The sequence below is a fragment of the Anthonomus grandis genome, chromosome 16, assembly GCF_022605725.1.
Source record: "Anthonomus grandis grandis chromosome 16, icAntGran1.3, whole genome shotgun sequence".
Classification (NCBI taxonomy): domain Eukaryota; kingdom Metazoa; phylum Arthropoda; class Insecta; order Coleoptera; family Curculionidae; genus Anthonomus; species Anthonomus grandis.
In genome coordinates, this window is record NC_065561.1 from 1,423,146 (window position 1) to 1,436,135 (window position 12,990).

Below are 12,990 nucleotides of genomic sequence, written 5' to 3' on the forward strand. Positions count from 1 at the left end.
AAAATATGCAAAGGCTCGCACAAGCTAGGACAAGACTTCAAAAAAAATGAAGGAAAACCGTCTGGACCAGGTCCCTTTTTAGGATCCATAGATATAAGTGCGGATTTAATGTCATTTATATCAATATTGTTAACTACAAAACATTCTTGACATTGACTAGGCTCAATTAAAGTTGGTGTATCAGAAGGTTCAAATACTCCACTAAAATACTTAGAAAAGAGTTCACTAATGTCAACACAATTTGAAGCTTCCTGATCATTAAATTTCATTTTTATTGGTAAGCTTTTAGTGTTTTTTTTTGTTGTGAAAAAATGACCAGAAATATTTAACGTCTTTGACAATGTTTATTTCTGTTTTATAAATATAATCTTTGTAATCATTGCGTATATTAATCTTTACTGTTTTGCGTAAATTTGAAAAGTTGTCGTAATCAGATTGTCTTCGGTACAGTGTCCACATTTTATGTGCCTTTTGTTTATTTTTAATTAGATAGATTGTGTGTTTGGAAAACCATAGAGGGTATTGTCCCTTATTGATCTTAATTCTAGGGATGTGGTTAATAACAATGTTATCTAAAACAGTATAAAAACATGCAATGTTAATATTTACATCTTTAGATAAAAATAATTTGTCCCAATGAGTAGAATTAATAATTTCATTGATAGTGTCGTAATTGGCATTATTAGATTTTAACTTGGTATATGAATTACTAATAATGTTTTTCTCCGATATTAAATTAACATTTATATCCAAAGACATGTGATGGCTATCTTCAGGCACAAATGGATCCATACTTTTATTTACAATAACTTTTGTAGAATTAGAAATAATAAGATCCAGAATTTTATCACGAGCATTGAAGACGTGATTAAATTGCTTTAGATTATTAAAGTAAAAAGCATCAGAAAATGCTTTGCTGCAAGGATCAGTGGCGTTGATAGGCAATAAATCCTTAACATTCGGTTTTTGTGACCATATTAAATTAGGTAGATTAAAGTCACCCATTATTAAAAAATAACTACTAATATTAGTGCTTATAATATTTTCTAGTTTAGACAAAAAGTTTAGATAGTTATTTACTGCCGCATGAGGTGGAATATAAACAGTGCATAAAAATAATTTTCTGCCCCCCTCTATAGTAACGCTCACCCATATGTCTTCGATTATTGTGTTATAATTACACCACTTAGAGACAAGTTCCGTGTGGTATACGTCACGAATCGCCAATAAGACACCGCCACCATCACTTTTGCCACTAATGTTAGCGTTCCTATCAAGTCTAAAAACATTATAGTTGTCAGGAAACAGCTCCGAGTCCAGAACGTTGGGATTTAACCAAGACTCGGTTATTGAGATACAGTCGTATAGACAGGTGCAGGCAGACTGATAAAAGTCTACTGTCTTTGTCCTAAGGCCTCTGGTGTTTTGGTAGTAAATAAAAAATTGCTGAGATGAAGTCATTAAGAAAAGAAAAGTTGTAAGTTGGCACAAGAAATTACAAAAGTACTAATTAGAAGATATGGTTTATAGTGATGCTAGCAAGGAAGACAGAGTGTGCTCATTAATAATAATAATGGCTTTGCTATTCTCGTCCCTCTTTATGAAAACTTTTATTTCTTTCACCCAACAAAATTTGAAGTTAGAATTTTTACAAAATTCCCTAGCTTTCTTGTGAAGTTGCTTATAGTAGGGTGAAAGGTGTTCGTTAACAAATATTTTTGAGCCATGTTCAAATCCTAAGTCTGTTGCCTTTAACCCGTGATTTCTTTTCAATTTAGCGGCATTAATAAATTCGTTTCTTTTAGCTGCGGATGAGAATTTGACCACTATGTTTTTGGGTTGGGTTGAACTATTTGTACCCTTAGCATATCTGGCAATCCTATGACATGATACGATATTGTCATCTTGAATGTTACTCCCAATGAAAGAACCTAACTCCTTTACGAGAGTGAGGACGTCTAACACAGTCAAGTCACTCGACCCTTTTTGACTAACCATCCGCACCTGCCGGCGCCGCCCCTCTCGCCTATCGGAGTTTATCGATCCCCCGCATGCGGGGGATTTATACCGGTTCGTCGACGAAATGTGGTTATAGGGTTGACTCGCTTCAGTTTATTTTCGACGTTTACCGAGTGTGCCAATATTTTTTATTTTTGTGAATTTAATATTCTGTCATTTAGTGCTAGTTTTACGGACTTAGTTGTGACATAAACATAGTTGTGATATTTGTATTAATTTTTGCAGAGGTGATGATGTGCATGATAAAACTACAATTTTTTGTGAAAAAAAAGCCTACGAGGGTAGCCAGGGACGATTTGGGGTATTGTACCCCCAAAGAGCTTCAATGAATACATAATCTTACTAGAGGATGTTTTTACGAAAAAAATTAATAATATTTGTGTAAAAGATAATGCAGGCATTTATTTAAAAGAAGAATGTGCAAAAATACCATTTTTACACCCTTGTTCGAGTTTTCCTTTGGACTATATGTTTATTTACAAGAGCTATATGCTTTATTTACAAGAGTAAGAATCTATTATACACTTAAATTTGCAAATAGAGAAATAACTAAAACTAGAACAGGAAATAAGAAGGAAAACCCGAAGCTGAAAATACTGCAAAATTTATAATTATTGTACAAATGTTTTTTGGATTAGAATAAGACTTAAAATTATACTCGTACATAGTTCCTCTAAATAAATATGTACTGTTTATAATTTAATATTTTTTACTGTGTAATAGAATAGTAAGTGTGCATTGTAATGCAATTATGATTATAAACAAATAAGAAATATATGCATATACCTACATATAAATCAAGTGTTTTTTTTTTAAATTATTTTCCTTTTTGCAGTTTCTCACTAATGACATGTGTTTTGATCAGCCAACTGTGATTCAACAAATTAATATTCCATTTAATAATAAATGGTAGTAAACATCCAGGTAGAAATAAACGTCATTCTAATAAACGTACAGGTTTCTACATTCCTACATAGTAGGTAAAGTGGATTTTGGGAAAATCCCCAAACAAGTAAAGGATTAAATAAAGGGTGTCTAAATTTAGTGTCTGAACCAAATGATTCCTCTTAAGTTACCAGGTCAATCAAAAAAATAAAGATAATCGGTACAATCCTACGTTTTTATTATTGAGAATAATAATGCTGGATTGAATAAAATAAGACTAAAATAAGAATTCAATTTACACAAACCCCCATAAGGCATTTATACAGCAAAATAAAATAAGAAGTTGAACAAAATACAGCTAATATTTTATTTGAAAACGAAACGCACGGCGTTTTGGTCAGAAAACCCATTGAAAGACAAAGAGATAAAATGTACCTGGTATGTAATTGGTCAATTTCTTGAAATATACCTGGCATGTGATTGGTAATTCCTTATTTCTTATTTTATTTTGCTATTTAAATGCATAAATGTCAAATAAGGCCTTATTTTATTCTATTTGTCTGTATAAATTCAGCTTAACTAGTCAGAAATTAAGGTATACATTTAGGTTTACACCCTTTATATTAGGTACACCTTTATTAAGATTAAAGGGTTTTTAGGGGATTCTAGTTTTCTTAACAACATTCCTAAGGTAAAATTCATTTCTTAAGTTAAAAAAAATTCCTAAGGACTCAAATTTAAGCGTTTTATTAGTATTATAAACAGAAATAAAAGCAAAGAAAAAATGGCGACTGGATGCATATATAAATATATTACCTAGTTGTTGTTTATTTAATGTGTCACAATGAATAAGCGTAAAAACTCATCAAAATATTTTAAAATAAAAAAACCTTGATTTTACCCAATAATATTATTAACCCTTTGCGGTCGTTGTCATGTCTGACATGACACCAGGCGTAGTCGTTCACGTTTACACAAAACTTTGCTTTGAGATCGTTTGTCATGCCCTACATGACAAGGCAAAAAGCCGATTCTACTCGTTGTCATGTCTCTCATGACACATTTTCAAAGTCGATTTACTCGTTATTCATTTATACCATGACAAAACCGATAACAAATTTGAATTCCGCGGGAAATTTTATTTAGGAATACACATGCTTTTTTTATGCAAGTCGTGACTTATTTGGCAACCTTGCGATTTTTTTGTTGAGTGCCGGTCGCGACAAATACACGTGCATTCTTATTTAGTCTTATTTAAGTATTTGAGAGAGTTAGGTATGCAGATTTTGTTTGTGTTTTTTTAATATTTTGTAAGATTCGGATGTTTGTTTATAGTTATAATTATGGCGAAAAGAGCATTAATGGACACGGAGTTAGAGGAACTATTATACGTAGACGAGGAGGAGTTTGACTTGGATCAGTTTAGTTTAGAGAGTGACGAATGGGAGGATATAGATCAAAATCTCAGTGAAAATGATTCTGACGAAGAGTCTGAGGAACGTGTTTATAATTTAAATTTATGGAGGCCATGGACAGCAAATGAACCAAGATTTAAAATATTCCCTTTCTTAGAAGATGTTGGATACCATCCACCACGAAATAACCAGCCAGTGTCCGAACTAGATTTTTTACGGACGAACTTATACAAGCAATTGTGGATGAAACAAATAGGTATGTATTTAATTGTATTATATTTCAAGCAAAAGAAAAATGTGTAAATATATTTTTAGATATGCTGCAGAAAAAATTTTAATAAACACGCCGCTCACAAAAAGGTCAGTTTGGAAGTCTTGGAAACCAGTCACATTAGAAGAATTTATGGCATTTTTGGGCGTTTTACCTAATATGGCCTTAAATCCAAAGACCGAACTATCTGACTATTTTTCTAATAACTGGATCGACCATCAACCCTTTTTCAAAGATATTTTTTCGAGGGACAGATTCATGCAAATTTTTTGGAATCTTCACGTTTCTCCACCCGAAGAAGAGCAGATGGGAGTGAAGAGTCGTAGCGCCAAAGTGAAAAATGTGTTATGAATTCAAGAAGTTTTATACTCCAGATAAGAATATTTCTGTAGACGAAAGTACTATTGGTTTTAAAGGCAAAGTATCCTTTAAAGTTTATAATAAAGCCAAACCTACAAAATGGGGAATAAGAGTATATGTGCTTGCAGATTCAAAAAATGGTTACATATTTACGATGGAGCCATATTTGGGAACTCAAACAACCCAGGGATTGATACGCCCAGATTTACCAGCAACCGCCCGCATAGTAGTTCATTTGGTGCAAAAACTTCTTAATTCTGGAACTGGTTCGGGAGGTTACCATATATTTATAGATAGATATTATTCAAGCCCTTTGTTAGCACGCGAGTTACATAAAATAAACATACATGTAACGGGTACTGTAATGGCTAATCGACAAGGAATTCCGACAGAATTAACTACCGCATATACAAGAAAATTTAAAAAAGGCGAGATATCTTCCAGGCATGACAATTCTATATCAGTACTGGCATGGAAAGATAAAAGAGTTGTTCTTATGTTATCTAGTGTATATGGCAACTCAGTACAAAATATAACCAGGCGAACGAAGACCGCTGAAGGGCGTTGGATTGAAGAAGTCATAGAAAAACCTACAGTTATATATGAGTATAACAAATTTATGGGAGGGGTTGACGTTGCTGATCATTATGCAGCAAGCTACCAATTTTTGCGAAAAACAAGTAAATGGTGGCGAAAAGTATTTTTCTGGTTATTAGATGTGTCGATAAATAATGCCTTTATATTACAAAAAATAGCAACAAATAATCAGCAACTTCGATCGAGGAATTTCAGGAAAAAATTAGTTATTCAATTAGTTGGAAACTACAGGAATACATCCAGACGTCGATCAGCTCCATGCTGGTTCCAGCCATTTATGCAAGAAAAAATAATTCCGATTGCAAAGTTTGCAGTGATCGATCAAAAAAAGGTGGCCGAAAAACTACTACCTATTATTGCAAAACATGTCAAGACCACCCTGCTTTGCATCCCGGGGAGTGCTTTGAGAAATATCACACCGAGGAAAATTACAGATAAATACGTGTTCTTTTTTGTTATTTTTTTTAGAATAAATATCATGCTTTCCTATAAACTATGAAATGCGTTTTATTTTTAACTTTCTTGATAAAAAAAAATGTTCTAAAAGTATATTAAAAAGCTCTCCGATAAAAAAAGAAATATGCTGCCATTTATTATATGATATATTACAAATATTTACTAAAACTTTATTTTTTTATTTTACTCAATATATCTTTTATACTTTCGCTAAATTTTAATATTGTAAGGCAATTAGAATAACAAATAATAATAAATAAACCTATCAAGTCCCATAAAATATATTCGTTGCAAATTAGACTCCGAGCTGTACGGAGAATCGGCGGTAAGTACCGAACGAGCGGGATGGTTGTCATGGTATAGATGACAACGATCTGTGCTCTTATCTGAAAGTTGCACTGCCGTCCGCAAAGGGTTAAACTTAATACTTTCCTTATTGCCCTCCGAAAACGCATTTTTAATGTGAACTTTGTGGACGGACTTGTATCCTGTCATGCAAGGGGTGCCGGCATAGTTTACAAGTGATTTACGACCGCTTATAAAAAAAGGCGGCATTTTGAGGCGATCAAAGAAGTGATTCTACTTGTTGAAATCTATATACTTTGCTAATAAGTCCATAGAAAAATTACTATCTAAAAGGAGATAAGAATCCGTTTAATTGGAAATGAAGTAAATCCCAAACATAAAAACCGCATTTTAGTTACAAATCAAACATCAATTTTCTCGGTATCTAAACGGAAACTGAATTTCGTATGCAAAACTATGCGCGTTTCTTATCTGTTAAAATTCAGCTTGCCAAACGATATGACGGTCCCGCGATTTTATCGATATTTGGAAACATGCGAACTTTTTTTTATTATCGAAAGTATGTTCACAAGGTGCCGCATATGCGAATTGAGTTTGTTCAGGAGTTAGTTTTACTGCATCGTAAGGGCTATGGCTTATGAATCAAGATTGTCGAAGTATATAAAAATGTTTTTTCATGATATAAATACGAACATTTATTTTTAAATCAATCAATTATATTATTTCATATATTTTATATGAAAAATATAAATTAGGCAATTTAACCCTTAATTTAATTAACCTATAGAGGACTTTGTTAACATACGTCGTCATTTTATTCTTTTTTTTTTTCGATTATTTCATTTTCTACTTCATTCAACTATAAATTGTATTAACAATATTTGGGTAAGATAAAATCAATGTGTCACACTAGTCTCGGGTCCGGTAAAGTTAAAGCGACGTCTAAAAACCAATTTTCTTTTAAAAATTTTTACATAAAATGTTGAGTTTGAATATTTTATTGATAAAAAAGTAAGAATGAAGTAGAAAAATGCAACATTTTAAATATTATTAAGGATTTTCTACTTACGCATAATTCACAATTACACCCGGCTTAACTACACTCTATTAGCGACTAGCTACCCACATAGCAAACATATATTATATGTAAATGCTATGTATATTCATAATATCCTGACGTATATACATACAATGTTTATTTTTAATGCTGTGTTTATTTTATCGATATGAATTAAATATACATTTGTCACACACTAGGTAATACATGGAATATACTATTAGTATGTACAGTGTATATCCTGAATATACTAGATATTTACACTATATCCAAGGGTTATATTTTATGGATGTGTCATAAACATCTTTTATATTCTATGAATCTATTACATGTATCTTTATAGAATATACAAATACATTTTTAATATTCCAGGATACATAATAAATATTTCTAAGGTATATAGGTACATATATCCATGAAACATGTTCTGGATATACCTTATATGCATAACTTCCTAGGTAACAAAATGACGTCTTAAATAAGTCGTTTCTCTTACTTTCTGGTCTACATGACGAGTCATTTTGACGTCGTTACTACCTTAAAGTAACGTACAAATGTCACATCCGAAATGAAGTCCTAAATAAAGGCTAAAAGACGTCTTAAACGGAATTGGAAAAGGCTTCTTTCTGGAAGACGTCAAATACTTACATAGGACAATATTTAAAGACTAATAGTACGTAAATTTAAGGTCTTAAAATAGTTTTTGAGAATTTGAATATTAAGAAAAAATACCTACACATTTTTTGTATACAAACGATATATTTCGGGCGACCAATAGAAGTAAATATGACATTACCTAAAACCAATGTAGTTTTTTAAATACACTTATATAAAAAATATTAAAAATTATATATTGTTCTTAAGGCATTCTGATAGAAATTAATAATTTTATTGCTTAACTTAGAATTAAATTAAATAACAAATTGTGAAAAGAATGATTCCCTTTGCCAAACGGAGTTTGGAGAGTGTGAAGATAGATTGCAACTGCAAAAGGCCATAAAAAATATTTTTATTGCACAATATGGCGGCCCACTTTGTCCATGAATACATGGCAGAAACCAGTAAAATAGCCATTAAAAAAATTAATTGTCTGTATTTAAACCCTTAAAATATGAAATAATATACCTAATCTAATTCAATTTGGCTATTTCTTCAGATGATAAGTAGGTTCAACACCCAAAACGTGAAACAAACACCGAACACAAAAAGAAACACAACATTGGTTTGAAAAGCAAGCCACCATAGTACGTATTTGTTTTACAGTAAATATACGGTGTAGGTGATCCCGGAGTGAATTTTCGACATTGTCTGTTATTTTTTATTTTTTATTACTTTAAAATTTTGTTTTTTTTTACCAATCAGGACGACATAAAGACGTCAAAGTCAAAGTGACCTTCCTAAAATGACATCAAGAGACATACGATGTATGTATCGAAGGTATAGATATTAGCAGGCAACGGTAATGTTCACAAAATATATACATATACTATTTATAATTGAACATAAAAAAAATAAAGTTAATCTCAATGTGTAATATAAAGGGTGTAAATAAATAGATGCGAAAAAATTCAGGGGTTGATTCTTGGGTAAATATTAAGAAAAAACTGTATATGAACGTATGTCCTAAAAGGCGTAACTTTTGAGATGTGTGTAAAGATTGAAAAAAATATATGTTTTTTTTTATATCTGTAAAAACTTTTTAGATATTTTAATAAAATTTGATATGCATTTTCTGAGGCTCAGTATTTTTTTAAATTTGTAGCAGTGACGTTCGTGTAAGGCTTAAACTAAATATTTTTGATGAAAAATATGGTACGCCACTTTTGTTTTTGTATTTTTAATTTATTTCTGAGCAAATTTTATCTGCTGACTTTCTTTTGTCCGAGGTTGCGTATTCGAATAAAAAAATTAAATTCATCTACCTAAATGTATTACGTGTTTATTATTAACGTTTAGATGTCATTCTTATATTTGTTTTAAACCAAATGAGAGAAAAATAAATTAAATAATAATAAAAAATGTTGAAAATTACCACCCTCTACCATTACACAAGTCTATACGTCGCCGCATTTGTCGATATCTGATAAAAAAATTCCGGGAGAATTTCGAATTACGGCACATGAATTAATGATTCGATTTCTTTAGTCATCAATATCCACTATCGGACACTGGATATAAATTAAAAAAATTAGTGAGCTTCAGAAAATTCCTTTTGATGCATTGAAAATGCATAGCAAAAATTACTAAAATATCTATAGGGGTTTAACAGGTATTGTAAAAAAACATATTTTTCTTCAACTTTTACCACCCGATATCTCAAAAGTTAGTCCTTTTAGGACATAAATTCATATAAAGTTTTTTTCTTAAAATTTACCCAAGATTCAGCCCCTGAATTTTTTCGCATCTATTTATTTACACCATGTATATACATAGAATATATACGATATTTTTTGCACTTTCTGGACTTTATAGGTATATACAGTGGATATCGCATGCTATGTGGGTATCACGTTGATCATTATATATGCTATTAATTTAAATTTAAAGCCTTAAGTAACCAAAAAAAAAAAGACTGTCAAATATCACTTACGTCAACAAATATTATTTTATTATTTTAGGGAGTGGCTACTCTACCAATACGATTATCGTAATTTTAACGCCCTCAAAAAAATTCCCAAAATTGCCCCAATATATATATTTTTTAATTATAGCAAAATCAAGAACTAAAAAATCTTGTGCAAGCCGGCAATAATTACGTATTTAACGTATGTAGAAAAATCTTCATAATTTCCAAAGTTTTGTATTTTTTCCAATCATCCTTACATTTTTATCAACATTTTGACCACACTCAACATTCTATGTAGGCATTTTAAAAAAAATCGGTTTTTAGACGTCTTTTTAAAGCACTATTTACACACATCAGTTCCGTATCAGTTCAGTATCAGTGTCAGTGAAAAATAAAATACCGCTGCCTTAGTTTTAAATAAACTTGTTCAGACAAGTCCGGCGCAATGACGTTTTTTTCCATCAGTGCTGCTTCAGTTTCAGTTCCGTCCTTTGTATTAAAGTCGGGAACGATATTTTTGTGTATTTCACTGACGAAAACAGTTTAGAATTTGCGTTTGAATATGGATAAAAAATTAATCGAGTTGGTACGAAATTATCCAGAATTGTATGACTTGTCACACAAAAAATATATGGATGTCGGTCTTAAAAATAATATTTGGAATATCATAGGAGGAGAATTAAAACTCGAAGTTAAGTGGGTACGTCGTATATTGAATTGAATTGACGAAACAGTGGGCTGCCAAGGCAGTTGTGCATATAGGTCTCATGATGGGCCCGTCATGCCCCACCGGGGGTTACCAGAACCCAACGGCCTTAGAGAAACCGATAAGGCTCTCTGGTCTGAAGGACTTAAAGTCGCTCGGTACACTGAAAGTGTTACCCAAGTATTTGAACCTGACGCGCGTGAGTGCTGGGCACTCCCCGACTACATGATCAACGGTTTCATCCCTCCTCACAGCACCATCGGCATTCCGGGTTGCCCGCAATACCGATAGTATGGAGATGGCTTCTTAAGTGCCAGTGACCGGTTAAAAGACCTGTCACTAGCCGAATTTTGCGTCTTTTTAGGCGTAGTAGATTTTTGGTGAGACAGGACAAGACTAAGGACAAGATTTTTGGTGAGGAAAGTGCGACCGCAACGCATTTTGCGATACCAACTATGGGTTCCGGCCCCATCGGCACATTCGCGGATCCCAGTCTGGCAAGAGAGTCCGCTTCCTCATTACCTGCATGGCCTGCGTGGACAGGTATCCAGACGATCTGGACCCTGCATCCAACCTGTACCAGTTTTTTCAGGACTTTTATGCACTCTAGTAGAAGTTTGGAGCTTACCTTTGCGGCCGTGATAGCCTTAATGGCAGCTCAGCATCCGAGCATATTGATACGACTGTATTGCGGTGTCCGCAGCTTACGATTTTCTGTCCGCATTTTAATACAGCGAATACTTCGGCCTGGAAGACAGTGGCGTACTCCCCCAGCGAGTATGCCCTGATCCAGCTCTGTTATTCTTTCTGTAAAAAATACCAGTGTACCAAATGCCCCCCTATTTAGCAATGCAGGTCTGTTGGAATGCTGCCACTTCTCTCTGCCTGCAATATGCATCACGAATCCCTCGCAGTCCACAGTCACTGGAGCCATGCAGTCACTGCCCATCAGAAGGAGAGGACATTCCTGTAGGGTCCTGGAGTAATGCAGCTCCACGCCACCTAGAGATATAACAGGGGGCGTGCCAAAGTTACGTCTCCTCGTGAATAGTAAAAGCTCTACTTTTTTGGGGTTAATCCTGAGACCCCCCGAGAAGCACCATATGTCCACCATACGTAGGGCTCTCATCATAGGGCCCTGCATTGAGACGGCATCTTTCCCTGGGCAAAGGATTACCAGATCATCAGCGTAGGCCTGTTTGTATAGGCTAGCATTGTTTAAAAGATTTATCAGTTTGTCGACCACAAGGCACCACAAGGTAGGGGACAATACTCCTCCCTGCGGGCAGCCCCTAGCCGCCAACGTTTCGACAATCTCGTTTTTGAGCTGGGCAGATACATGATGTTTCGAGAGCATGGCCTCTATCCAGCTAACCAAACAGGGTTCTGAGCCGCGGCTTTCGAGTTCTTGGCTGATTAATGCAAAAGGGGTGTTGTCGAACACCCCTTCGATGTCTAAAAACGCACCCAGACAGGCCTTGCCACTACCCAGAGCACCCTCCACCTTCCTAACGAGGTGGTGTAGGAAGGTGGTGTAGGGCCAGGTCCGTGGATTTGCCCGCCTGATAGGCGTATTGGTGCACATGCAGTGGTTTGTTGACCAGGATGCTTTCCTTAAGATATCGATCAATCAGCCCCTCCATCGCCTTCAGCATAAAGCTGGTAAGGCTGATAGGTCGGAACGATTTGGGATCTGTAAAATCGCTTTTTCCAGGCTTCGGAATGAAGACAACTTTCACTTGACGCCATAACTTTGGGACGTAGCCCTGAGCAAGGGACGACCTGAATAGTCTGACTATGTGTGGCGTTAGTACTTCTAACCCGTTTTGCAAAAGGCATGGATATAATCCATCCGTGCCCGGAGATTTGAAGGCGGAGAATGTCTTGATTGGCCATTTCACCCTCTTGTAGGTAATTATTCTTCTAGCAGTCTCGAACTCTAAGCGAATCTGAGCCCGAGAACAGCTAGGAGTATGACCTCCAGTTACTCCCGCTCATTGGTAGTAAAGCCGCCATCTGGAAGTGACAGCGACCCCTATTTAGTTCCAGGTTCCTTGGACAGTACTTTGCACAGTCGTGCTGCGGATGGTGTGTTTTCAACGTCATCGCAGAACCGCCTCCAGCACTGTCTTTTGGAGTCCTTGAGTGTCTTTTTGTATTGCCTTTGAGCTGCGTGGAACGCATTCCAGTCAGTGGCAAGCTTAGTGCGCTCAGCCCTGCGAAGGAGCCGACGCGTAGTGTCACGGTGCTTTTCCGTGTTCCTGTTCCACCAGGCATTCTTGGCATTGGCGGGTCTCCGTCTGAGGGGACAGCTGCCCTCGAATGCCGCGACTATCGCACGAGTCAGGTATT